The sequence below is a fragment of the Carettochelys insculpta genome, chromosome 2 (genome assembly GCF_033958435.1).
Source record: "Carettochelys insculpta isolate YL-2023 chromosome 2, ASM3395843v1, whole genome shotgun sequence".
NCBI classification, from domain to species: Eukaryota; Metazoa; Chordata; order Testudines; family Carettochelyidae; genus Carettochelys; species Carettochelys insculpta.
Genome location: NC_134138.1, coordinates 267,180,064 through 267,205,424, shown reverse-complemented (window position 1 = coordinate 267,205,424; position 25,361 = coordinate 267,180,064).

Below are 25,361 nucleotides of genomic sequence, written 5' to 3'. Positions count from 1 at the left end.
TAACCATAAGTAAATTTTAATTACATTTTCCATAAGTACAGTATAGTGAAAGTAAATAGAGCAAATGCAGTATAAGTTTACAGTGTACAGTACTGCTATTGTTGGTAAATAAAATGTTCTGCATATATTTTTGTTTGTTTCTAAATATCTAATCTTGCTTTTCTTTAGTGTTATGCATTGCTATGCGTACCTTTCTATTATCCAGACCATTTGACTATTTGGCAGCCTCTTGGTCACAGGGCTGCTGGATATGAAAGAGTTAACTGTATTTCAAAATAGCGGCTGTGGCTACACTAGCCCCTGCCTTTTGAAAGGGGGATGCTAATGAGCCACTTCAGCAGATGCTAATGAGGTGCCGCCATGCATATGCAGCACCTCATTAGCATAACGGCGACCATGTGCATTTCGAAAGTGTCACTTCCTAAACATGCACTGCTCATGTAGACAGAGGCCTTTCAAAAGGACCCACCAGATTTTGAAAGCCCTGTCTTCCCAAAACCAAATGGCTCACTAGCATCCCCCTTTTGAAAGGCAGGACCTGGTGTAACCCCAGCCAGTGGCCATGTCTACGCTAGCCAAAAACTTTGAAATGGCCATGCAAATGGCCATTTCGAAGTTTACTAATGAAGCACTGAAATACATATTCAGTGCCTCATTAGCGTGCGGGCGGCCGAGGCACTTCGAAATTGATGCGGCTCGCCGCCGCGCGGCTCATCCAGACAGGGCTCCTTTTCAAAAGGACCCTGGCTACTTCAAAGTCCCCTTATTCCTATGAGCAGATGGGAATAAGGGGACTTCAAAGTAGGCGGGGTCCTTTCGAAAAGGAGCCCCGTCTGGACGAGCCGCATGGCGGCGAGCCGCATCAATTTCAAAGTGCCGTGGCCGCCCGCATGCTAATGAGGCGCTGAATATGTATTTCAGTGCTTCATTAGTAAACTTCGAAATGGCCATTTGCATGCCCATTTCAAAGTTTTTGGCTAGTGTAGACACGGCCAGCATGTCAGATACATAGCGCCTATTTTGAAATAGTGCCATGGGAGCCCTTTATGCCTTCTTTTGAAATAGTGCTATTCTGTGTCTTGACAGCACCTATTTCGAAGTAGTTATTTCAAAACAGACATTATTTTTCCTGTACTTGGGTTTACTGATTTTGAAATAAAGCACCCGCTAATTTGATTTTATTTCAAAGTAGTGTGTGCATAGTGTGGACTCTCCCAAAGTTATTCCAAAACAGCAGCTGTTATTTCAAAATATCTCCGTAGTGTAGACATAGCTCTAGGGAACCACAGTACTGTGAGAAGGAGCAGAAATGAAGTGGAGTCTACATTCCAGTTCCCCCATGCTTAAGACCCATCAGTCTGATGTTACACAGGCTCATGCACTGAGGAGTGGGATAAGCCATTTGTAAACAAAAGGTGGGAGACAGAACTACAGTAGCTGATTGTGATGGGGAGGACTAGGCCCAGTGCTTTTTTTCTAGAAAATTTGCCAGAACTCAAGCCTGATGATTCCTCATAGGGGCTAGAGAGAGACAGGCCCCGGTGGACTGTATACCCCAGTAGGTGGTCTATTCTGGTCAACATGCAAACAGCGTCTGACTTGCATTGCTGAAAAAACACTTGCAAACCTCTGAAAGGGGTCACCAGAACTGAAGAATGCAGACACATCCAGTCAGAAGGAGCACTTGTGAGAAGTGGTTGCCAACTGCATTACACTAGGCATTGCCCTGGTCCAGCTCATCAAAATGCCTGTTTAGATAGAGGAATAGGATGGGATGAGCCCACTGATGCTGAGGAACAGGGTGGCAGAGGTTGTCTCAGTGGATCTTGAGAATGGGAAGCAAATCCTTTGTGTCTTGTTGTCTGGTTGCTGATGGATGTTTCCTCTTTGTTGCCAAAATATAAATACCAATTGATTTCAATGTCATCCAGGAATCATTCAGGGTATGGAGCCTATTGCCTGTCTTATCTATAACAATGAGGGACCTTCAAAAGGGAGGTCCTGCAGGGCTGCTGAACCTCTGTGGGGTACCAGATGACTGTAGGTGTGGATATCCTCTTTTAGTAATGATCCCTGGGTGTAGCTCACACGTAAGAGATCAACAAGCAGTAGTCAAACAGTAGGTAGGTGTGAGGATACAGAAGTGATAGGTGATTGCACCATTACTGTCCCAAAAACTGTATCTGCAACTGAAGACTGGACCAAAGCATAATGCTGTGTGAAGATGTGTAAGGATCTCCAGGTATCTCCCCTACAGATCTCTAGTAGGGCTACCTCTTGCAGAGATGCAGCAGACATTTCTTGCGCTCTGGAGGAAGGATTTCAGCTAGTTCATAATCGTAACAAATGTTAATGCATCCAGAAATCTATCCAGAAAATCTCTGAACATACAGAGTTTGACTTCTTCATCTCTCTGCTGCAATAAAAAAATGTCTAGATATCTTTTGTTCGTGGTAGTCAAAAGGCCAATGCTCTTCCATTGCCTAGAGAGTGAGGCATGTGGTATTGGAGGGGAGGAGGGGAGGCAAATATTGGTAGGTGGATGGTTTGACTCATGAAACTCTGAATTTACTGTGAGGCTAAATTTCAGGTGGACCAAAAAGAGACCCTTTCTTTATCGAAGGTAGTATATAATGGATGTGCCTCAGTGCTATGAGCTTGTTGTCCCTTCTGGATGTTGTGATAGCAATTAGGAAGGCAACTTTAACTGCAAGATAGGACATAAAACGCTTTGCTACAGGCTCAAAGGGAAATTTGCGGGGACCTGAAAATACAAGGTTGAGGAGCTGTTAAGGTGTTGGTTCACCAGTAAATGACCCCGAGGGAAATAATAGGTATTCTAGAATAGCAGAGATCCCAGTGTATTCTAGCAATAACAGGCATTATCTGAATACCATCTTCAGCTAGAGTCTTTCCTGCTTTGACTTTACCATCCAAGCACCAGGGTGTTAAATTCAAACAGGCTTTACGTAGCAGTGGTATCTAGCTGGGTGGACTGAACATGCTGTTTCGTTGGGTTGGCAGGTCTGGAAATGGTTGGTTGTTGATAAGTTTCTGCATTGAAAATCTGTCTGTCTGTGAACCAGAACTATCTCACTCAGTTAGCCACAATAAAGATGTCTGAAGCCCTGTTGTGATGGTCATGTGGTATTAATGGGATGAGAGGTGAGGTATATCTGAGTTGATCCCTTTGTGGTTGCAGACGGGCATCTCCCTTTCAGCACCTGTCTAGAGCTACTCTGGAGTAGTACAGAGGAACTTTTTGGTTCACCTGTGAATCAAGGACATCCCCAGATGGTATTCAGGACTAAATTATGAATCTCCCACTATGTCTGAGAGCCTGTCTGCATCCTGGAAAGAGATTTTTGCCACTAATTTGCCTCATCAGTTAAGGACTAGAACTGAGGTCTATATTCATGTACCAATCCCAGGTTCCTAAAAGAAAGTTCCCAAAGTTCCCAATAATGTTTGTATGAGGGGTCAACTAACTGAGGGGGAGCCAAGGCACTAGGTACCACATATCTCTTGGAAAGTCTTGTCTGATCAGAGGACAAAACTCCGATTTCTTAAGGGTATGTCTACACAGGAGTCTTATTCCGAAATAAGCTAATCTGAAATAACTGCTGTGTAGAGCTGCCCGTAGAGATTCTGTCTGCTCATGTGTCTGTATGAGAGGGTGGAGCTCTTTCTGAACCTCTGACTGACAATGAAAAAGCTGGTTCTTGAACAAGCAGAAAACCTGACAGTACCAATGGTTGTGTACTCAGGCTCCTGGGTGGGAAAGGAGAGCAGCCCCAAATTCTCTGAATAAACTTCATATTCTGGAGTAACTATATCCTGAATAAAGAGAGACCCAAGATAAAGGAGGATAAGAGAGAGCAAAAATATCTTCCAAGGAGACACAGGTATCAGACTACCCTCAAGTATGGAGTGAGTCAGTTGGTGGAGCTATAGGACCTACAGGTTGAACCTCTCTAATCCAGAACTCTCTCATCCAGCAAACTCCATAATCTGGCATGATTCTCATTAGCTGGACAACCACTTATCATCAGTGTGGCAAAGTTTCCTGTGGTTCCCAAAAGTTTGCTTCCAGCCATCAGTCCTGGCTGTCAATGTTCTATGTTGTTATTTAGCTGTAATTTACACCTAAATGGCTACATCTACACTACAGAGATCTTTTGAAAGAAGCTCTTTCAGAAGATCTCTTCCAAAGTAACTTCTTTCAAAGGAGTACGGCCCCCCCCCCCCACACAAAAGCAGATCAAAAGAGTGACCTGCTCTTTCAAAAGAGAGTGTCTACGCAGTCCCTGCTCTTTCAAAAGAATGGGCCAGGGATCGAAGTTGAAGACTGTTTTTTTCAAAAGAAGGGCCCTGCAGAGCTTCGACATGTTTTCTTTCGAAAGTAGCTTTTGAAAGGGGGCACTCTTTCTGACACTGGAAAGGAAGAGTGATATTGAAAGGAGCACTACATTCTTTCGATTTACTTTTGAAAGAATGCTTTTTGTGTGTAGATACTCCATGGGTTCCTCCAAAAGAGACCCCTTTCGAAAGAACTTCCTAGTGTAGACACAGCCAATGTTTTCTAAGAGCCCAGTAAGTGATGGAAGTATTGATAATGTGCTAAAAAATATTGACCTCCCATGGTCCAGCAAGTTCTCTCATTCAGCATCGGTCAGGTTCAACCTGTAGCACTTCCCTGATTACAGTGGAAATCAGATCTGTCTGGGGCAGTGACCAGATCAGCACCAAGTCTGATCTGGATGGTGGTGGGAGTGACTGTGAATGTCTTTTTTTCTGTTTGCGTGTTGGAACTGATAATAGTAGATCCATTCTGCCTCACATGCAAGGACTCTTCCAACTTCGGAAGGGGTAAGGAAGTATCTCTGTCCTTCAGAAGGTTTGTCTCTGTGCTTCTGGGAGTTCTCCTAAGTGCCCTAAGAAACCTTCTGCTTAGTCTTGGAATTCTTAGCCTTTTTTGGTTCACCTGTGAAGCAAGGAGGTCCCCAGAGGGCATTCCCCACTGGGGAATCTTGTTCAGAACCAAGTCATGAATCTCCAACTATGTCTGAGAGCTTGTCTGCAGCCTGTAGGGATGCTGTTTATTGAATGAAGCCAGTTTTCAAGAGGGTCTTCCTCATCCCCCATCTGATTGGGATATCCTAGCCTTTTCCATCAGATATTTTCTAAATCTTAGCTCTCAATCCTCACAGTTCTTGGAGGGAAACGCTGCACTTAGCCAAGATGAGAGCCTTGCCTATGCACTAAATGCAAGGTTGGTCTAAATCGTTCACTGAAAAGGAAGGTGGGCAAGAAATGCAACCCTTGAACCCCAAGACTCTGGACATAATCCTAGTCTCATAAATAGGATTTACCCAGTGTGTGGGGGGCACGGAAACTAACTGACTTTTTTACTTAAGACTGAAAGAATAAACTACTAAAATTTCGTACATGTTTTTACAGCCTGAAGCAGTTGAAGGAAGAAGCTGTGGACACAGAAGATTCCAACTCAGAGCATGTGGCAATACGAAACAACTGAAGAGGTGCTACTTTGAACCTCCACTTATTATATCCTGTTAAGAGCACAAAGGGAACTACTGTGCATGTGTGGACCAATGGATACTGCTTACTAAAACTCTCTGAATGTGGATGCCTGGTGCACATGTATACCCACATGTGGAATGCACACAGACTATCCCATGAAGAAGAACCTTCTCTCACAGCAGATTAAAGCCAAACTTCTCAATTGGTTGACCACATTAAGGTATTAAATCCATATTCAAGCACCTACAAAACCACCATTTTTTGAATAGCCACCACATATCCCATTGATTGCTGATGGGATATGTGGGTGTTCAGCACATAAAAATCAAACCTCTTAGATATTCTAGTCCTGAAGACACTTACTCATGCCATTAAACCTGCATGTACAAGGATTCACCTATGGATTAATAAGGGGCAACTTACTTAATTAATTTAGGCAAATTTTAAAATGCTTTTCTGGCACAGGACCTGGCTTCATGCACTCAAGCCTTGGCCAGACTAAAATATATATAGATAAAATAATTTCTAAATATTCTCTAATTTGCACCATTTCCATTTCAACATGATTTTTTTTCTTTGTTTTAAATACAGATGAATCCTAACTAACATTCTTAATCCCCACACCTTGGTCAAATTCCAGTATGGCTCTAACCTTTGCAGTTTGTCCTCACTCCTAATTTTCAATGTGATTTCTAACAATCCATATGATGTATGATGTAACAATAAGTTACTTATATTACAGATAAGCCACCCAAATTCCCATCCTCCACCTCTTTAAAATGTTTATTGGCAGTGAACCTATTGGAAAACTCCAAGTCTCTAAATGGAAAACTCAGGGTTAGAAGGAAAATTATGTTGCATCTTTCAGTATCTACTACACTGATTGGCTAAGGAATTACAAAGATGGGCCTGTAACATAATATTCCCTATGCTTTATAAAACATGTTGATGAGTGAGTGACATAACAGATATGCTTTATGTCAGATGGCTCGTGTAATGTACTGTTGGAAAGGTTGTGGTGATTTACTGAATACAATTATCCTATTTGAATGCATGTATCATCTTTGTAGATTAAGTTCAGAATATTGACCTGTGGATCACTATTTCATATTTGCTTTGGGTAACTCCCACTACTGACCCTTTGGGGAGGCCCACTGATTGGAGGGGAAAAGAAGACAGTTGCCACATGACGCAGCAATTCTAAAGGGGCCTGGAGCTCCCCCCACTGCTACTGCACCAGTCATGAGCCACGTCTACACGTGCCAGCTACTTCGAAGTAGCCGCGCCAACTTCGAAATGGCGCCCGCCACATCTACACGGGGTGAGCGCGATTTCAAAGTTGACATCGACGTAAGGCGGCGAGACGTTGAAGTCGCTATCCCCATCAGGGGATGGGAATAGCGCCCTACTTCGACGTTGAACGTCGAAGTAGGGCAAGTGTAGCCGATCCGCGTCCCGCAACATCGAAAGAGCAGGGTCCGCCATGGTGGCCATCAGCTGAGGGGTTGAGAGACGCTCTCTCCAGCCCCTGAGCTCGATGGTCGTCGCATGCAGCGGCCCCTTAAAGCTCCCCATCCCCTGACTTCCTGTGCAGGAAGCTGAGAGCGCATGCAGGCAGCAGCAGTAAAATGCGGCTAGCCTGCACACCTCCCTGCAGCTCCAAGACACCCCCCACTGCTATGGCCGCCCGCCAGCCCCCCAAGCGCCCCCAGAGCACCCCCCCAAGAGGAGCCAGGGCTCCCAGCCTGGCAGCCAGCCTGGGAAAGGCAGAGGGGCCCCTCCTAGATGGAGGCCAAGATCCGGGGCCTGCTGGGGCTCTGGAGTGAGGAGGAGGTGCTCCAGGTAATGGGGAGCAAGAGGCAGAACGCGGATGTGTGTCGCTCAGCTGGCCGAGGGCCTGGCCACCCAGGGTCATCCTGCCCACACTCCTGACCACGTCAGGAGTAAGGTTAGGGAGCTGCGGCAGGGTTACACCCAGGTCCGGGATGCGGCCAGCCGATCTGGGGCCTCCCCCACCACGTGCCCCTTTTACAGGGAGCTCAGGTCCATCCTGGGCCCCTGGTACACCTCCGCCCCGCCGGCCACTCTTGACACCTCGGCCGACGAGCCCCAGCAGGCCCCGGAGGTGGAGTCTGCCCCGGAGGCAAGCCCTACACCCCAGGGGCCCCCCCCAGGAGCCCACCCCTGGGACACCGGAGGAGGAGGAATCCTCCTCCAGCGACAGGGGACTGCGGATCGTCCCGCCGTCCTGGAGCTCCAGCAGGGCATCCGCCCAGATGGTGTCCCCCGACCGTGGGAGCGGACCGTCAGGTATGTACCCCCCCCCCGGTGCACACCCCCAGGGTCGAGGGGCCTGGAAGTGCTAGTCTGCCCTGTGACCCTGTCTGGAGCTGTTCCTGGCACTCTTATTTCGATGTGGGCCACTTTGGTGTGTAGACACTCCCCTGCAGCGCCTACTTCGATGTGGTGCTGCCCAACATCGACGTTGAACATCGACGGCACCAGCCCTGGAGCAAGTGTAGACGCTATTCATCAAAATAGCTTATTTCGAAGTTGCTATATTGAAATAAGCTATTTTGATGTAGCATACACGTGTAGACATAGCTATGGTGGCCAGAGTCCCAGCTCCTTTGAACCACTGCCAGAGCACTGCTCTGCACACCTCATGCAGCTCTGCAGGCTGGAGGAGGCCCAGTGCCACAGTCCAGACAGCACTGAAGCCTGTCTTCCAGGCCCCCCCACTTCTGCCAAGGCTCCGCCCCTTCTGGTAGCAAAGAGCCACACCCCCATATATGTATTATCAGACTGAGCTGATGTCCCATCAGCTAGAACAATAAACTGTGAATGGGCTTGGTCTTCTTGGGGCTGCTGCATAGTGTTGCTGATTCATGGACGCTTTATAATCAGGTGACCTGGTCATCTGATACTAACCTGCACTTTGGACTGTGGAAATATTCCACGGGGATTTGGGGTGGGAAATGGGGGAATCAAACAAATTTTTCCTGCCTTATGGCATTGCCATAAGAAACTGTGAAGGAAAACAATGATTGTCCCCAGCTGGCTCTTACCTCTGGCTCCTGATCCCCAAAAGATTGAAAACACCTGACAGGGCTGAAAAGTAGACTGAGGGAGAGAACAGCTGCTGACCCAGGCTGAAAAGATTTGTTGAGCCTGTGAAGGAATGGAGGCAGTTGCCATGTGACCCAGTAATTTTTAATTCTTGTAGCCATGTGACCCAGTAATTCTGCCCAGAACAGTATTTAGGGTGATAAGTATTAGTTGTAGCCAATTTCTGTAGCATGCTAAGAATAGCACATGTGCTTTGGTTACTGAAGGGACCTTCTTTGGGCTGATTGTTATCACTTGCAACCGCTTAAAATCTACCTTCTTCTTCGAAGTTAGGTGCTATTTCAATGTAGCCTGCAGAGAGTCAACAAATGTTTTCCCTTACTTTGAAGTTACCTTCTAAGTAAGGGAGCCCAACTTTGAAGTCCTTACTCCATTCCCAGGAATATAGTAGTGCCCTACTTTGAAATTTAACTTCGAAGTAGGGTGTGTGTAGACACTCAACTTCGAAGTCAGTTACATCAAAGTTGTGCTTCAAAGTAAGCAACTTCAAAATTATTTTTGTAGTGTAGACACAGCCCTAATGAATAAATTGCTTAATGAATTTCACTGCTTTCTATATAAGCTTTCATGGGCAAAGACCCACTTCATCAGATGCATGAGTGGGAGTTCCAGAGGAGGGTTTAAATATATGAGCTTATGAAAAGGAGGGAGGCTCAGTCAAGGGGAAGGCCAGAGTTGACAAGGTCTGTTCAGTCACAGAGGATATGGCCAATTATCAGCAGTTGCTGTGGAGTTGTGAACATCAAGAGAGGAGAAATCAGGTCAGTTCAGTCAGGGAGGGTGTGGCTCATTATCAGAAGCTAATGTGGAGGTCTGAGCATCAAAAGCTGAGAAACTGCTTTTGTAATTGGCCAGCAGTTTCTCCACTTGATGTTCACACCTCCACATGAGCTGCTGCTGATGGGCCGCATCCTCCATCATGGAACAGATCTTGTCACCTCTGGCCCCTTGACTGAGACTCCCTCATTTTCATAAGCCCATATATTTAAACCCTCCTCTGGACCACCCCCCACCCCCGTTATGCATTTGACGAAGTGGGTCATTGCCAACAAAAGCTTATGCTCCAAAATATCTGTTAGTTTACAAGGTGCTACAGGACTTCTTGTTGTTTTTGAAGATACAGACTAACTTGGCTACCCCTCTAATACTACTTTCTGTGTTGGCAAAGGGTCTGCAGCTAGGTTCTTGATTAGGTCTCTTCCTCCAAAATTATTTACAGTTTTTTCCCAGTGAATTGTCCTCAACCTGCAGGTCTCTAGGGAGCCAGACATTGTGAACAGATACTGTGTGCAATTCATGTTGTATGGGTTGGTCATATAAATAGTGAGGGACAACTCTTGTTCCTTTATGGGAAAAATTGTGTGACTAAATAGCAGCACTAATTTAAAATTGCACATTGAAACAAAAAGCTCAAAAGTTCACACTTGCTGGCTGTTGTTGGAAACTTCATAATCTCGTTTCATTCAATATCCAAATTTTGGGACTTTCCAATTCTTTATTATGCATGTTCACACTAGCAAGCCTTGAGAAAATCAAACACAAGAGGTACAAATTCATTCAATCCTTCCAAGTATTTCTTTCAGATTTTTTGTCCACATGGCTCTACTCTGTGTTCATGACAGAAATGAAACACTGTTGGAGCCACCATCTTCTCAATCTAACCTAGGCACGGAAGGTTAGAGATGGGCAGTAGCTGGTGAAATCAGTGTCCTATGGCTGCTTGTTCTTGAGCCAGATTCATCGTATTGCTTGTAGTTTCAAGGATTAGACTCTTATTGGGTGGGATGTTGACAAGCTCTTTCAGTAAAAATCTTCACTATTCTATGCTGTCTTTCATAAGAATAAAAAAGAAAGAATCCAATTGCGCCATGATGGCTTGGTTTCCACCATTGCTTTGACTAGGTGAGACTGACCCAAACTCAACCAAGGAAGTTGCAGGGGTTTCCACTTTTGGTGTTCAGTTCAGCACAACACTTCAGTAAGCACTGAGCACCCTTTGACTTGGATGGACTTTCTTCACTTGCTGAATGTAAAGAGCTTAAGAGATTTGCTGAATAAGGGTGGTAGGCTAGATATGGGCGTTGGCTGTCGTTTGGGAGATTGTGAATTCTGGACAATCTTTTCACAAAAGAACCACTTCACAATAGGAAGATGTTTAATCTCAAATCAACGTTCACTAAGAAAAGAAGATAAATTGGGTACAAACAAGTTTGCTGTCATAAAGCAATCCCCAAAGTGGGCAGATAGGGCAAAGACTTTTAAAAATCAGATAACAGCTTTGCAATTAAAGACAGAGAGGAAGCAATGAATATGCTGAAGAAGATCGGAGTTGTCAGACAGGGCGTAGATTAAACCATATGACTGCATGTTTCTGTGATCTGCATATCAGAACTCTCAGGAAAGAGGCTAGATTTAACAGCTGTCGCAGAACACAAAGCAAACACAGCTACTGCTGATTAATGTAATGGTAAAGGAATGTGGGTTTTAGAGAGGGACTAGGATTGAAAGTCGTGCTATAAAGATTGGTAGGGCCCTACCAAATTCACGGCTATAAAAGACGTGTCACGGATGGTGAAATCTGCTCTCTCTGTGAAATCTGGTCTTTTGTGTGCTTTTACTGAATACCAACTTGATTTCACAGGGGAGACCAAAGATGCTCAAAATGGTGGTCCTGACCCAACAGGGAGTTGCAGGCAGAGGACACAAGGTTATTTTAGGGGTGAGGTCATATTGCCACTCTCACTTCTATTCTGTCTTCAGAGCTGAATGACAGCTCTTGGCCAGGTGCCCAGCTCTGATGATGGTGTCCAGCCGGCAGCAGCAGAGGAGTAAGGATAGCAATACCGTACCATGCCACCTTTACTTCTGCACTGCTGCCTTCAGAGCTGGGTGGCAGGAGAGAGGTGGCTACTGACCGAGGGCCCAGCTCTGCAGGCAGCGCAGAACTAAGGGTGGTGATACCATACCATGCCATCCTACCTTCTGTATTGCTGCTGGCAGTGGCTCTGCCTTCAAAATTGACACTCTGCTTGCTAGTTGCTGCTCTTCAGCTTCCCAGCTCTGAAGATGGCACCACTGCCTGCAGCAGCACAGAAGGAAGAGTGGCAGTACCCATCCCCCTAGTAATCTTGCAAACTTCCCACAACTGCTTTTTTGGGTCAGGAGTCAAGACTCCTACAATTACAATATGGTGAAATTTGAGCTTTGAAAAGGTAAAATATGAAATTTACAAGTTCTAAAGTCCTATGACTGTGAAATTGACCAGAATGGGCTGTTGAATTTGGTAGGGCCCTACCTATGGGCGCTTCGCTTCAGATGGGCTCCAAGCAGCATCCCTGACCACTCAAGAAGGAGGGAGCTCTGGAAGAGAGTCAAGTAGCAGAAAAAGAGCTGTGTTGCCTTCTGCAGCCTCTAATCAAAGCACAGGAACCAAAGAATGATGGTTGGAGAAAGCATGCACAGAGGTCCAAGTTGCAGCTCTACTGATTTCTGGAATGGCCTTAAGAAAATCAGACTATAGACTATTATCTTTTAATCTTTTAATACACTTGAAGATTTATTTTGGCCTTTAGTCCTAAGTGGAGCAAAGGATCTGGCTGAAGGACTGACCTGCTTCAAACATTTTAAGTTACAGAGAATTTATACTAGATCTGAAAAACAAAGGGGCCCATTTCCCATGCTGAGAAGGATAGTGAATACCTCCCAGGGTCGCTGATAACCTGGTGGAATATTCCCCCCAACCCTAAATATGTGTGATCAGTTGGACCTGAGCATGTGAGTGAGACCCACCAGCCGGACAACAGAGAAAAAAATTCTATGTAGTAACTCAGACCCTTCCCCGTCTAGTGTCCCATCTCCAGCCACTGAGAATATTTGCTAATAGAAACAGAGAGGTAGCTGTGTTAGTCTGTATTCTATCAAAACAAAAAAGCAGGCATGTAGCACTTTAAAGACTAACAAAATAATTTATTAGGTTATGAGCTTTCGGGGGACAGATCCACTTCTTCAGATCATAGCCATACCAGAACAGACTCAATATATAAAGCACCGAGGAGCAAAAGTTGCTATCAAGGCTGACAAATCAGAAAAATTGTAATTCATGGGCACATTCTCCTGTGTCTGAGCTAACATCAGAGATGCCATCATGTGCCAACAATGCCCACACACCATGTATATAGGACAGACTGCAAACACTCTTCAACAAAGAATGAATGGACAGAGAACAGACATCAAAAATCTCCAAAAACACAAACTTGTCAGCCAGCACTTCAATGGGGCCATTCTGTTAGAGACCTGAAAGTCTGTGTTCTTCTGAAAAGGGACTTTAACAACCTTCTACAGAGAGAATGCTCAGAACTAACATTCTTATTCAAATTTGATACATTCACATGTGGTTTGATCAGGGACAGCAATTACCTGACCCATTATAAAGGCTTTTTCATATACTTTGATGTTTTACCTAACTCTTAACTTCCTCTTCCCCCGCCCCACACCTCATCCCTGTGCTCTTCTGATTTGCCAACCTTGATAACAATTTTTCTCATTTGTCAACCTTGATAACAATTTTTGGACTTCTGTGCTTTATATACTGAGTCTGTTCTGGTATGGCTATGATCTGAAGAAGTGGGTCTGTCTCACGAAAGCTCATCACCTAATAAATTATTGTGTTAGTCGTTAAAGTGCTACATGACTACTTTTTTGTTTTGCTAATAGCAGTTGCAGATGAGCAATCTAATTATAGCATTCACTCCATACTTTCATCAAGATTTAAAACTTCGTTTTTGGCTCCACTGATCCCAAGAGTGTTAAAGGACATCACTTCATTGATGGTTGGCAGCCTTCAGATAATTTCAAGAGTAAGCTGGTTGGTAATTAGTTCATAGCCATGCTTGTACCAACATAGTTCCTTAACTTAAATAACTCGTCCTATCCCCCCCAGTGTTTATCTTTCTAACGTATTTACAGAGAACAGTCCTATCTCTCCCCTCATCATTCATTTGGTTTGGCTAAATAAGTCAAGCTACTCAAGTCTTCTTTTGTAAGGTGGGATCGCCCAATCCTCTGATCATTCCAATAGCCCATCTCTGTACCAGTTCCAATTTGAATTCATCTTTCTTAAAAGTAAGAGACCAGAATTGCACACACTGTTCCAGAAGACTTTTCATCAGTGCCGTATGCACTTACACATCCCACCCTGTCTCTACTGGAAATCATCTCATGAACATTTGTGGGAAATGTCCTGTTTCTGACAAACTAGTTACAAATCAGCTACCAAAGTGATCTTTTCCTGTGTCTTTCTGCCTGATTCTGTAAAAAATCCAGTTGCCACAAAAGGCTAGATTTTTTAAAAATACATCTGAGCACGATTCCTCCTTCATATAAATTTTACACCAGTATAATCTCCATGTGCTAATGTAGAGTTACTCCTGGAAAACCAAGCAGAACTGCATGATATCTAGGCTGCATGACCACAATCTGGAAAAGAAAGTAGGACTGGCAAAACCAGTGGACACCCAGAGATTAATGGCTTGCACAATTGATGTAACGGAGGAGAGATCTAATATCCAAACAACATTTCCTGCTTCCCTGTTCTGGACAGCAGGAAATGGGAGAGTGATGTCTTCAGTCTTAGTAGCAGGGCTGCAGGAATGATTTTCATAATGGTGTGCTCAGAGCCATTGAACTAAATGGTGCATTCTGTATATTAAGGAAACCACTTCAACCCCTCGTTCCAGCCCCTATATGGTTAATAGGCATCATCAAAGACATGAGGGACTGAAATACTTCATGGCTTTAAGACAAAGAACAGAGGCAACAGGAAAGTCTCTCAGCTTAGCGCTGTGATGTCATTCTCCCAACACAGAGCCTGGCACTGTGATGTCAGCACCGAGGTCATCACAGCCAGAGCTGCTGCCTGCCTGGCATTCCAGAAGTCAATCAACAACTCGGTGCAGTGGGAGTTGAAGGGCCAAGTGCCCAGTCTCCTGGGCAGAGAGGTCCCCAGGGCAAATAAAGGAGAGAGAGGACTAAGAAATGAAACACTAAAACAAAGAAACTTCCAAGGCAACATTGGTTCGGTGCTAGTTGAGTTCCCTGGTGGGAATGCCCTGTTGAGGCCACCTGCCTTTGCCTGGCCAGATAGATCATGAAGGAAGAAGAAAGGAGCCCATCCCTGCAGGTGACTGGAAACAACTCCATGTCCATGGTGCCATGGGACGGTCAGGACCGGTGTCCCCTGGTCATAAGCAGATAGAGCGTGAAGGGCAGATTTTCTGTGGGTATCACTACAGGTCCAAGGCAGAAGCTTCCTACTCCTAAATTCTCTGCCCAGAGAGATCTGGGTATCAAAGCAGAGCTGCACTCTGTCAAGAAGTGGGGGTGATGTGGAAAGAGGAGCAGGAGACACAAAACCAATGGAAGCCCAGAGATGAACGACTTCAATTGAGAAGAGGCGGAGAGATTGAAAACTGGAGACATTTTCTGCTCCTGTCCAGGACTGAGGGCATTTCCATGCACAGCCCACGAGGGAAACACTTCCCATCCAAAACTGAGGGAGACAAATGCTGCCTGAGCTGGGTGGGGAAAGGTGGGGGGAGACAGGAGAGGCATCAGGGGGTGTCTCAGCCCAGCACTGTGATATCATCCTTCCAGCACAGAGCTTGCGTGCCACTCTTGTCACCTGTGCTGGAGATTGCTGACCCCTGCTTTACACATGGCTACTAGCAGGTGTCTGATCTCTACCACCAAGGTGCCCATCCTGGTGTGGAGCTTTTCCATCCAGGTGCAGAATACAGTTTTATGTGCAAATGTGCACCACCAGTAGAAACAAAGGCTCCAGCTGGGGGCACTCTGCAAATCAGCTGAGCAACATTTGAATCTGCAAAGCAGCTGCTAACAGGGAACACTGCTTACCACAACCACTGCTTTTGCACTAACTTTATTTTCCATGCTCCTGAAGGGAAAATATAAAAGCCTTTAATTTTTTTTTAAATAGGTCTGTGACAGATAGTGAAAGAAGTTGCCCCATCTCTTGAAAACCACATTGAATTAAGGGTATGACCAGCTCATGTATCACGGAGGATAAGGGCTTATACATACACCATGGGGGAAGTTGCCACAGCTCCTTCAGGACATGAAAACAGGAACAGATGAGTCAAGTCAGGTTAGAACTTCTCCAGACTGGTACCACCTCCTAGAAAGGCCGACCTCTACTACCTCAAACTGGATTCACCAGAGGCCAACAGCGACAGGACTTTTGAATCAAACTGACCCAGAGTCTTCTTCCTCCACCAACAAACTGACAGGATCTGCTGTCCAAGTTGGGTCCCAACCCTGGCGGCAGAGTTGGACAGACTGTGCCACTGGGTGGCCATATGATGGAGCGGTGACCTGTAGTAAGCTGGTAGTGTGCACAAAGGACAGGGACCGTGATTGTGTGCTGTGTGTTTTCTCTGTAATGCTGTTCGATGAAGAATAAATATGCCTGCAGTTTGGCAACTTGTAACTGCTGGCAATACACTGGCCATAGCCCTTGCAGAGAAACCCAAGCACAGACACTGGCCTTTAAGGCAGACTGGCTTGCAGGAGTATTGCAGTGTGTCTGCAGCACTGTGCAACCCTAAACCCTCCCCACACACCCCACGGAGTCAGACAGAAAAGAGATGTAGGTCTCCAGAGAGGAGAAGAGACTTGGCGGGAAGCTCAGTGGGGGGGGCAGCTCTGTGCTCCCTAAAAGGGCAGGGCCTCAGGCAGAAGGAGTGGGGTGCGGCTGAGGAAAGCCAGCCCTCAGTGCTTCCCTGATAATGCTGTGCCCATTCCTTCCTAGCCAGCCCTCAGAGCCTCCCAGAGTGCACTGCCCAGAGCGTCGGTGGTTATCTAAAGGGTTGGGACACCAGCCACATCTGCTGCTGCAGCAGTGGCAGCAGCAGCCAGGATCCCCCAGACCCTTTGAATCCCAGGGCAGTTGACCCCTTTGTCCCCCCATCAGCAGGCCTGCAGGTCTCTGCCCAAGAGAGACTATAGCAGGCAACCAGTCACCTTCAGGAGGACACCCTTGAAAGAACTGGCTGGGGAAACACAGGTGCTTTTACCCTGAAACTGTGACAGTGTCCTTCCTGACCTGTAGCAGCTTGAGCACCTCCCTTCTCCAGGACTGGGTCTACCATCAGAATCTAGCCCTGAATGAGGGGAATTTGGCTTCTTTCCCTAGGTGTCATTGGCCTTGAGAGGAAAGGCTGGACACCAAGGAAGGTTTGATTCTTGCAAATGGTCTCATCAAGGCCCTTTGTTTTCAGACACACTTTACACCAGCGAAACACATGGACTGAAAAAAAAAAGAAAGAAAGAAAGAAAAAAGCAAAGCAAAGAGATCATGTGTGAGATAAATCAATAGAAAACATTGACACTCTGAGGTGACATAGAATACGTACGACCAAAGACACTTGACTTCAGGCTTTCATAGGAGTGTTGTTTATTTTGTTTTACTTGTCAAAGTTTTTCAGTTTAATGGTTGCAATTCTCCACTGAGCTCTCAGGTCTGAGAGGCAGCTCCTGCCATAGTGTTTTGATCACACTGAGCCCTGGCATTTTCCACAGACAGGTTTATGAACTGATTTACTGATCACATGAATTTCACACTGCTAAACTATTTAGCAGACCTCTTTCTTTCCCCTTTCCCCAGACCTCTTGAGAATGAATCGATAGAGAACGTTTTTTTATATGCATGGAAACAGCTGCCGGGTAGAGGTGTGCTGCCTTCATTCACATGTTATGTACAAGTGACACAGTCATTGATAGACTAGTGTTTGTCTTTACTAGCTATTATTATTGTGGTGAACAGTGACATAGGGAGGGCAGTCACGCTTGAAAAGGGTGTGTCATATCCTCAGTCTCGTGGGTAGTCTCATCAAAGATAATAGCCTACCGCGGCTGCCTGCTGAAGGAGTTACTGTTTTGGTTCACGTGGTAGAGTTGTGTGCTACAAGTCCTGGTGTGCTTTCCATAAAGCCTGCAGATGAGATCTCTCCAGTGCTCAGCTTCACAATCAAGAAATAAGTCATTCTCCTATTCAGTGATGATGACAAAATGCATACAGGGTGTCACCTAAGATGTTTAACCATCAATTTGTGTAATGTGTATAATTTTTAAAGTAAAGTGTGAAGTGAAAAAGGTTCACAGTCAGCTTAAGATTGCCTAGAAAAGCATGTAACTAAGGACATGGATTTGATTTACCTTGTCAAGAGAAGAACAATTTTTATATAGGACACTGCCAATGGGCAATATGCTTAATGTTGAATGTGCTGATTTGGACAACTGGTTTTATGTACTCTGCACCAAAACTCAGGAGGGGAAGGGAACATTTTGCAACAAGTTTTCCAAATTTCAAACATTCAAGATTTTAATTAAGATTACTGGGAAAGTTACAATCAAAATGAACTTCTTCAAAAACCATTTTGAATGGTAAACAAGGAGTTTACTATCAGACAATGACAGGATAAGTTTATTGCTCTGGGATGCAACAGGATGATGTGGATCCTGACATAGGTAAAGTGAAATAATGCTCTTCATATGGATGCAATTATGCTGATACAAAGTTGAATATATCAATATAGTGTATACCCTTTAATATAAGAACTGAACTAGATGAACACAGGGCACTTGCCATTCCTAGTCTTCCAATTTCTTTCAAAAAGACCCCTTGTCTTGCTATATATGATCCCAGATCTTTAAGTTGATCTACCACCTCTACAGCATTTCCATTAATTGTGTTGTCCACTTGCATTCTGTTTTTATTGACTGTGTCAGCACACAGAATAGTTTTAATCACATTCAGGACTAGTCCATATGCCTGACTATTTTTACAGACACCAAAACTGGTTATATTACATCAGGAATTGCATGCGCCATATCATTAGCACATCAGAGGTTAGTTGAGGTGTCCGCCAATGAAAACCCCAGTTCGCTCCACCTTGCCAAAACTTTACAAGGCCTGTCTCATAATAAATTCCATGTATATATTAAAGAAGGCTGGGGACAAAATACACCCTTGTTTCACAGCCTGTCAATAGAAAATCAGTTGCCTGCTGAGGTTTGAACCATTGCCTACTGGTGATGGTAGAGACTTGTGATGAATTCAGTGAGATGCTTTGGAATCACTATGCCTGCCAGTAGCCTCCCCAGCAGTGTTCCCTGTAAGCTGTGCGCTTGTTCAGACACACAGGAGAGAGTCCAGTGCTGCCCAGATGATTAGCAGATTATCCACAGGTTTTTTTTGTTTCTACTGGTGGTGCACATTCACACATGCCTCAGTGCACATGTAAGGAATGTACCAGCAGGAGTTCAATACTGCTGAAGGAGTTGGGAAATGTGTCCTGCAGAGATCATTTGCATGAAAAGAGAAAGGTGTGCATATGTAATGCCTTGTAAAGAAAGCCTGATGGGAGCAGGCAAAGGAATGCGATTTTGTCTATTGTGAACAGCATGTTGTAAAGTCACAATTTATGCTATCACCCAGTGTAAGAATTGTGGAGTCTCAACAATGCTTGAAGTTTTGTGGGAGTACTGGGCAGTCATCACCACTGTGTAAGATATGGATTGCAGAGGGCTCTCCCTGCTCAAAGCATTGTGAGAGTGAAAGGGGGATAGTATGCTGGTTAAATCACCTGTCTGGAAGACTTTTAGCTATACAGCTGTAAGATTGGTTTGGCTAATTCTGCTGCCCCACCCCCCCAACTGTTTAAAAGTAGACCTAAAGATGGAGCTATAGTTATTCTGTGTAAATCCGCTTTGGTGGATACTGACATGCTGTGGCTAGGCGCAGAGCTGACTACTACTATGAGCTGAAATCACAGGGTTTTGCCTACAGTAAAAAACCCACTGGATAACAACAGGTGACCAGTGGATGGCTGGTAGGAGGAGCAGCAGACAGCTGGTAAGAGAAGCAGCGGGCGGTCAGCAGGAGCAACCACCAGAGGGCAGGTAGGAGGAGCAGCAGGCGGCCGGCCGGTCAGAGAAGCAGTGGGTGGCCGGCAGGAGCGATGGCTAGCTGCAACTTGCAGGGGGGCCAGTGGTGCAGCTGGCAGGGAGCAGGCGGAATGCCAGATCAGTGCAGAGGTGGCATTGCCTCAGGTTCAATGAGGGAAGGCATCCGGGTGATGTGTCAGGGCCTGCACAGACTGGACTGAGTTGTAAGTGGGGCATTTGAAAGCGGGATACAAAGAAAGTTTGAGTGTGTGGATTGGCTGGTTACAGTATTGGACTGGGGAGCCCAAGAGAGAAAGGACATTGCTCCATCCATTTGAGCTGGGACGTTTACCTCAGAATTGGTTATGAACTCTGGGTGTGGTATTTTACCAAGCTTATGCCATATGACTTCTCTGCCTCTTCCATTGAAAGTTTCTTTTCTACACTGAGACTGTGCTTGTGACTGGGGAAGCATTGCCTCTCCAAGGCACCCAGGGGTGTGTGCATTTCCCTAGCTACTGGCTGGAGGCTCAAGCTGGTTCTGTGTGAGATGTATGAAAAGGAACCCCTAGATGTTGAACCCAGCCCTGGTTCCTGCCAACTCCTTCCGGCAGAAGGGTTACACACATCAAATTTATTCCTCACATGATGGAAGAGATTAGAGGGAACAAAGCTCTTCAGCTGGTCATGTTGAATGGTATCAATTTTTGAGTAATCAATTAAACACTTGATTCATAGGTGTTTGCCTCTTCTAGTGAGGGGATGGGATTTTTGCAATTTGTCACATGTGCCTTGACCATCTCTGAAACCAAATTGCTGTCTTCATAGTTCTGCTTCTGCACTTCATTTAATATGACCCTGGAAGAGCAGGACTCACTGTAGGGCAAAACTTGGTTGACATTCAATATCAGGGTGATAATACAATAGTTCTACCAATGTTAACTCTTCCCCACACAAGTGCTGAATTAATTATGTGCACCAACATGGAGATGCAAATAAAATTCATGTGGGGTTGGGGCCATTGGGATTCAGAGTGTGGGAGAAGGCTCAGGGTTGAGGCAGAGGGTTGGAGTGCGGGGTGAGAGCACTGGCTGGGGGCTTGGGGTCTGGGGTGGGGTCAGGGATAAGGGATTTGGGGTGGAGGCTGTTCCGTGTCTGTGACAGGGAAAGAGAACTCCCCCCATTTCTCTCTCTTAAACTGCAGCAAAGGAGGTTGAGGTTGGACATTAGGAAAAACTTTATGTCAGGATTAAACACTGGACTAAACTGCACAGGGAGGTTGTGGAATCACCATCACTGGAGATATTTAAGAGCACGTTAGATAGACACCTACTGGGGATAGTCTAGACAGTGCTCGGTCCCACCATGAGGGCAGGGGACTGGACTCAATGACCTTTCGAGGTCCCTTCCAGGTCCAGTGTTCTATAATTCTACAATTCCTCACAGCAGCACCTGGGCTTAGGGACAGAAGCACCACTTCCATAGCTGTGGCAGGTCTGGGCCAGGCTGGGTTGGAGGAAGGGGAATGGTCCCACTCCACTGCTCATGGCAAGCCCATGTCTGGACTGGCTTGGTGTCAGGGAAGGGTCACCTCTCCTTCTCATGGCAGGTCCATAGCTGGGTTGGGTTGGGACCCGGGATGGGGGAAGGGAATCTCCGTTAAACCTTGATCATATGCACAGTACTTAATAGGCTGCTTTGCAGCCGTGCAGCTTAGAGAGAACTTAGGCTACTACACTGCATTGCACTCCCTTCTTTGGAAACAGCAGAAAAATTCCCTTCAGCTAGTCCTCTGGCCAATTGCTAGTAATTCATACAGCTTTACAAACTGACCAGATGCGATCAGTAAGTTCCGTCTTCTCTAATTGCTTTGAACAATTCTGTAGGCTTGTTATCTGCTAGTGATGCTTCCCCAGGCTTTGCTTTCATAACAGTATGCACCACTGGCTTCCGCAGGATTGATGGCACCCACTTCATACTCTCTGTTTTATCATACTATATTCTGAGTGCCTCTGTGAGACATACCGATAGACATACTGCTCAGGCAGGGTCTAATGTTATCACCCCCTGTAAAAAAAATCTGCCATCACAATCTTTCATTATGTTTGATATTGGGAAAATCTATTGTTAAGAAGTCTGACAAATGTCAACCTCTCCTTTGTATTATTACTATCTTTATAATTCACAAGTTCCATACATTTTGCCCTTAATATATTTGTTCTTGTCTTGCCTTGTCTGCCGTGAATCTGTGTATTTGATTCCTTATATTATCTCCTATATTCTTGTCTTTCCACGACATTCACTTTCGCTCTCTGTCAATCCTGCCCCCATATCTATAACACTTACTACGTTAACCACGATGCAGTTCAATACTGAGTTTTTTTGGAATGTGTGCTTTGGCAGTTTAGATCATAATCATTTTTATTTCATGCCAAAGATCATTGCAGTAGTCAGCCTTGCTCATCTGGACAGAAGCTATATAATTTTCATTGATCTTTGACTGTCCAAATACAGTGGACCTGTTTGACATTGCATCATTTTTAAGTTTGAGGCTGACAGCAGATAGTCTGACCCACAGTCTACCATTGAGGAAGTCTTTGTCTATCGGACATTCAATCTCAAGCATTCCTATATCATTATATACTCAATATAATCATCCTGTCATATGGTCTTTATGTATATAAATGTCTGGGACATTGGGTGAAAATAGCATTTGTCATAGGCGGTGGGTGAAGACCCAGCTGTGGAATGCAGGTCCCAGCCCCACCCCTTCTGCCTGAGGCCCACCCCTTACCCACACACACATACACCTTGCCCAGCCTTGCACCCCAGGTTGTGACCCTCAGCCCCTGACCATCCCTTATTGTCCCCCATCTCAGTGGGTGGTGTGGCCCCCACTCTTCCAAGCCAGCAACAACACCTGGTGTCCACATGGCCAATTGGGTAGCCTCAGCCCTCCCCATGTGACTGACGAACACAAGCAGTTTTGGGATGGCAGTGCCTTCCCTTACCGATGTTACCTTCTGCCCATGGTGTTTTTCATGGCCAGGTTCAGAGCAGCAGAATTCAGTCCTGGCTTTCCCATTGTGGGCATACAGGCCATTGTTTCCATTTTAGGAGAGCTTACATGCCCAACATTTGCATTCAAGTTCCCAGTAACAAGAGTGATCTCTTCAATTTGTGTTTTAGTAGGTGTCTTCAGGGCATTCACAGAACTCATAAGTCGTCATCAACACATGCCATTGGATGGTGAAACCTGCAGGCCGGAAGATATAACAGATTATACTGGGGTGGAGGCTCTGGCCATTCAAAATGCACGTGTTACATTAGCCCTGTACTGAATCCTTCGGGAAGTATATTTTCTGATGTTTGAACCAAGACAAAGAATGAGCTGAACCTTCATAAATTAGCCATCCGAGTAGGAGAGGCACAGGAGGAATATGTATGAAGGGAAGCATGACATTCTGACGAAAGCATTTGAATGATGTAAGATAGAATCCCAGAGCTGGGCAGGAAGGCAAGGGGTCATTTTATGGTGGATAAATAGGCAGTGTATTTTTCAAGATCTGTGAAAAGGAACGAAAATGGGTGTATTTATCTGAGCCAAGGGGACATCAAATTTGTGCTTGGATAGAATCCAGCCGGCAGTGGAATCATTACAATTTGCTTATGAGTGAAACCAGTCAATATGTTGATTGTATAGGTTTACGCTCCTACAACCAGCATGCACTGTCCCCTGTGAATTCCTAGTTATTTACATCTCACCTACACAGCCTCTGCCTCTGCCAAATTCAGCCTCAGGCAGCTCACTTTCACCCAAACCCAGTAACACCAGGCCATCCAGGCCTGTTGAAAAAGAACTGCATGTCTGAGGCAATGATTCTTTCACTTTCTTTTGGATATTCCATGGTAAAGGATTTAAGTCTAGTATTCAAAGTAGTAGCAGAACTCCCAGCATTTGATTTCTCTAGTGAAAGGAGCACTCGGTGGATTGCGGATGGTCAGAACATGTCAGTTGTCAGATCAAAGCGTTTCCAGATGGCTTTCTGGTTTTATTTACAACACAAGGGGGGGAGCAGTAATCTCTTTTATTGGTTCAATGTCCTGTTGAAAGAGACAAGCTGCTCATGCTCAGGTCTTCTGGATGAAAATGCATTTGATTTATTTTTATATTAAGAGCTCCCTCCCCAACTTTTTAAAATGGAAACTGACGTTAAAAGTCATTGAAAGAAGAGGCCTGGAAAATGACATTCTCAGCTTATCTACTGAATAGATACAGTATGTTCATTGGCAGTGCAGAGCTGCCCTGCCAATGTGCTTCAGACCACAGCTGGCGAGAACACCTTTGGGGAAGACAGGATAATCCAATCTTCATCCCCATTCCTTCAAAAGTGCGTCTGCTCAGGCTGCCAGTGGTAATTCCAGATCATGAGGAGAGATTTGTTATGTGCTCATCTGTCCACTAGGAACCATTCACTCAGTTTATGTAGGCAGCCCAATGGACATCAGATATTAATAAGTGTTGGTCACCTGAATGGATTTGAACTAGTGGAATGACTGGTAAAAGCCATTATTCCACCACCGTGGGAGCCACTTCGAGGGAAGTGGTCTCTATTTGACTGAAAAGTGAATTCAGTTAGGTAACTTACAATGAGGAAGTCATGTAACACAGTGTTTGCTGACCTTTCTTACAAAGTTCCCCTTTTTCAAAAAAAATTAAAAGTACTCCCAGACTTCTCTTGCGAACCCTTAAGGGTACATGTACCACCAGCTGAGAAACACATTTCTGAAGTAACTATGAGTCTTGAAACAAGCACCATTCAACCTTTCTAGATTAACCTCTCCAGGCGTCAGATGTGTTTTGCATACCACCAAGTTACAGCTCACTTAGAAACTTGCTTACAAAAACGTGCCAAAATATCACAGCAAACTACTACTGAAACCTTGCTGATTTCCTACCATCTTATTATCTAATATATGAATTTGGATAGAAATATTCTACTTACATTTCAGTGTAACACATATGAAGCCATTGTCTGAATGAACTTTTAGATTGCACTGACTTTACTAATGTTTTTATGTCACCTGTTGTACAACTAGGCAAATATCGAGATGGGTTGATGTACCCCCAGACGACGTCAGTGTGCCCCGAAGGGAACACATACCCTTGGTTGAGAAACACTGGTTTACACTAGGAAGTTTTGTTAGGGAACCAGATGTCAACATGCAGAAATCAACAACAGCTAAGTTGCCAAAGCACATTCACACTCTCCCCTTCTGTCGACAGAGCGTGTTCACATTGGGAGCTCTTCCACTAGCAACAGGAGCAATGCACTGAGGGTATGTATCTCATAGTGCTGGGTGACACCATCTGTTGCTAGGAGTTGTGGGACTACAGAACAGAGCACAGGGCATCTTGGGACCATACACAACATCCTGCCAGGCACTACTTTGCTCAGGGGCATCCAACATGCTCTTGTGCCTTTTTTTCCAGTTGCCATTGTCTATTGTGCACTCTGGCATCTGCAGCAAGAAAGGATGGATCCTGCACATCTCACATGCTGTTAACTGTCTTTAGGACCTCACACATGGCCACAAGAGCATCTTGAAATTACTGACAGAAGAAGAAAGCTCAGAGGAGCCTGACAGTGTGTCACATGGACATTGGCAAACCTGTCATCTTTGGCAGTCACGGAGTAGATGGGTGCTTTGGGGCTAGGGAAACCAGC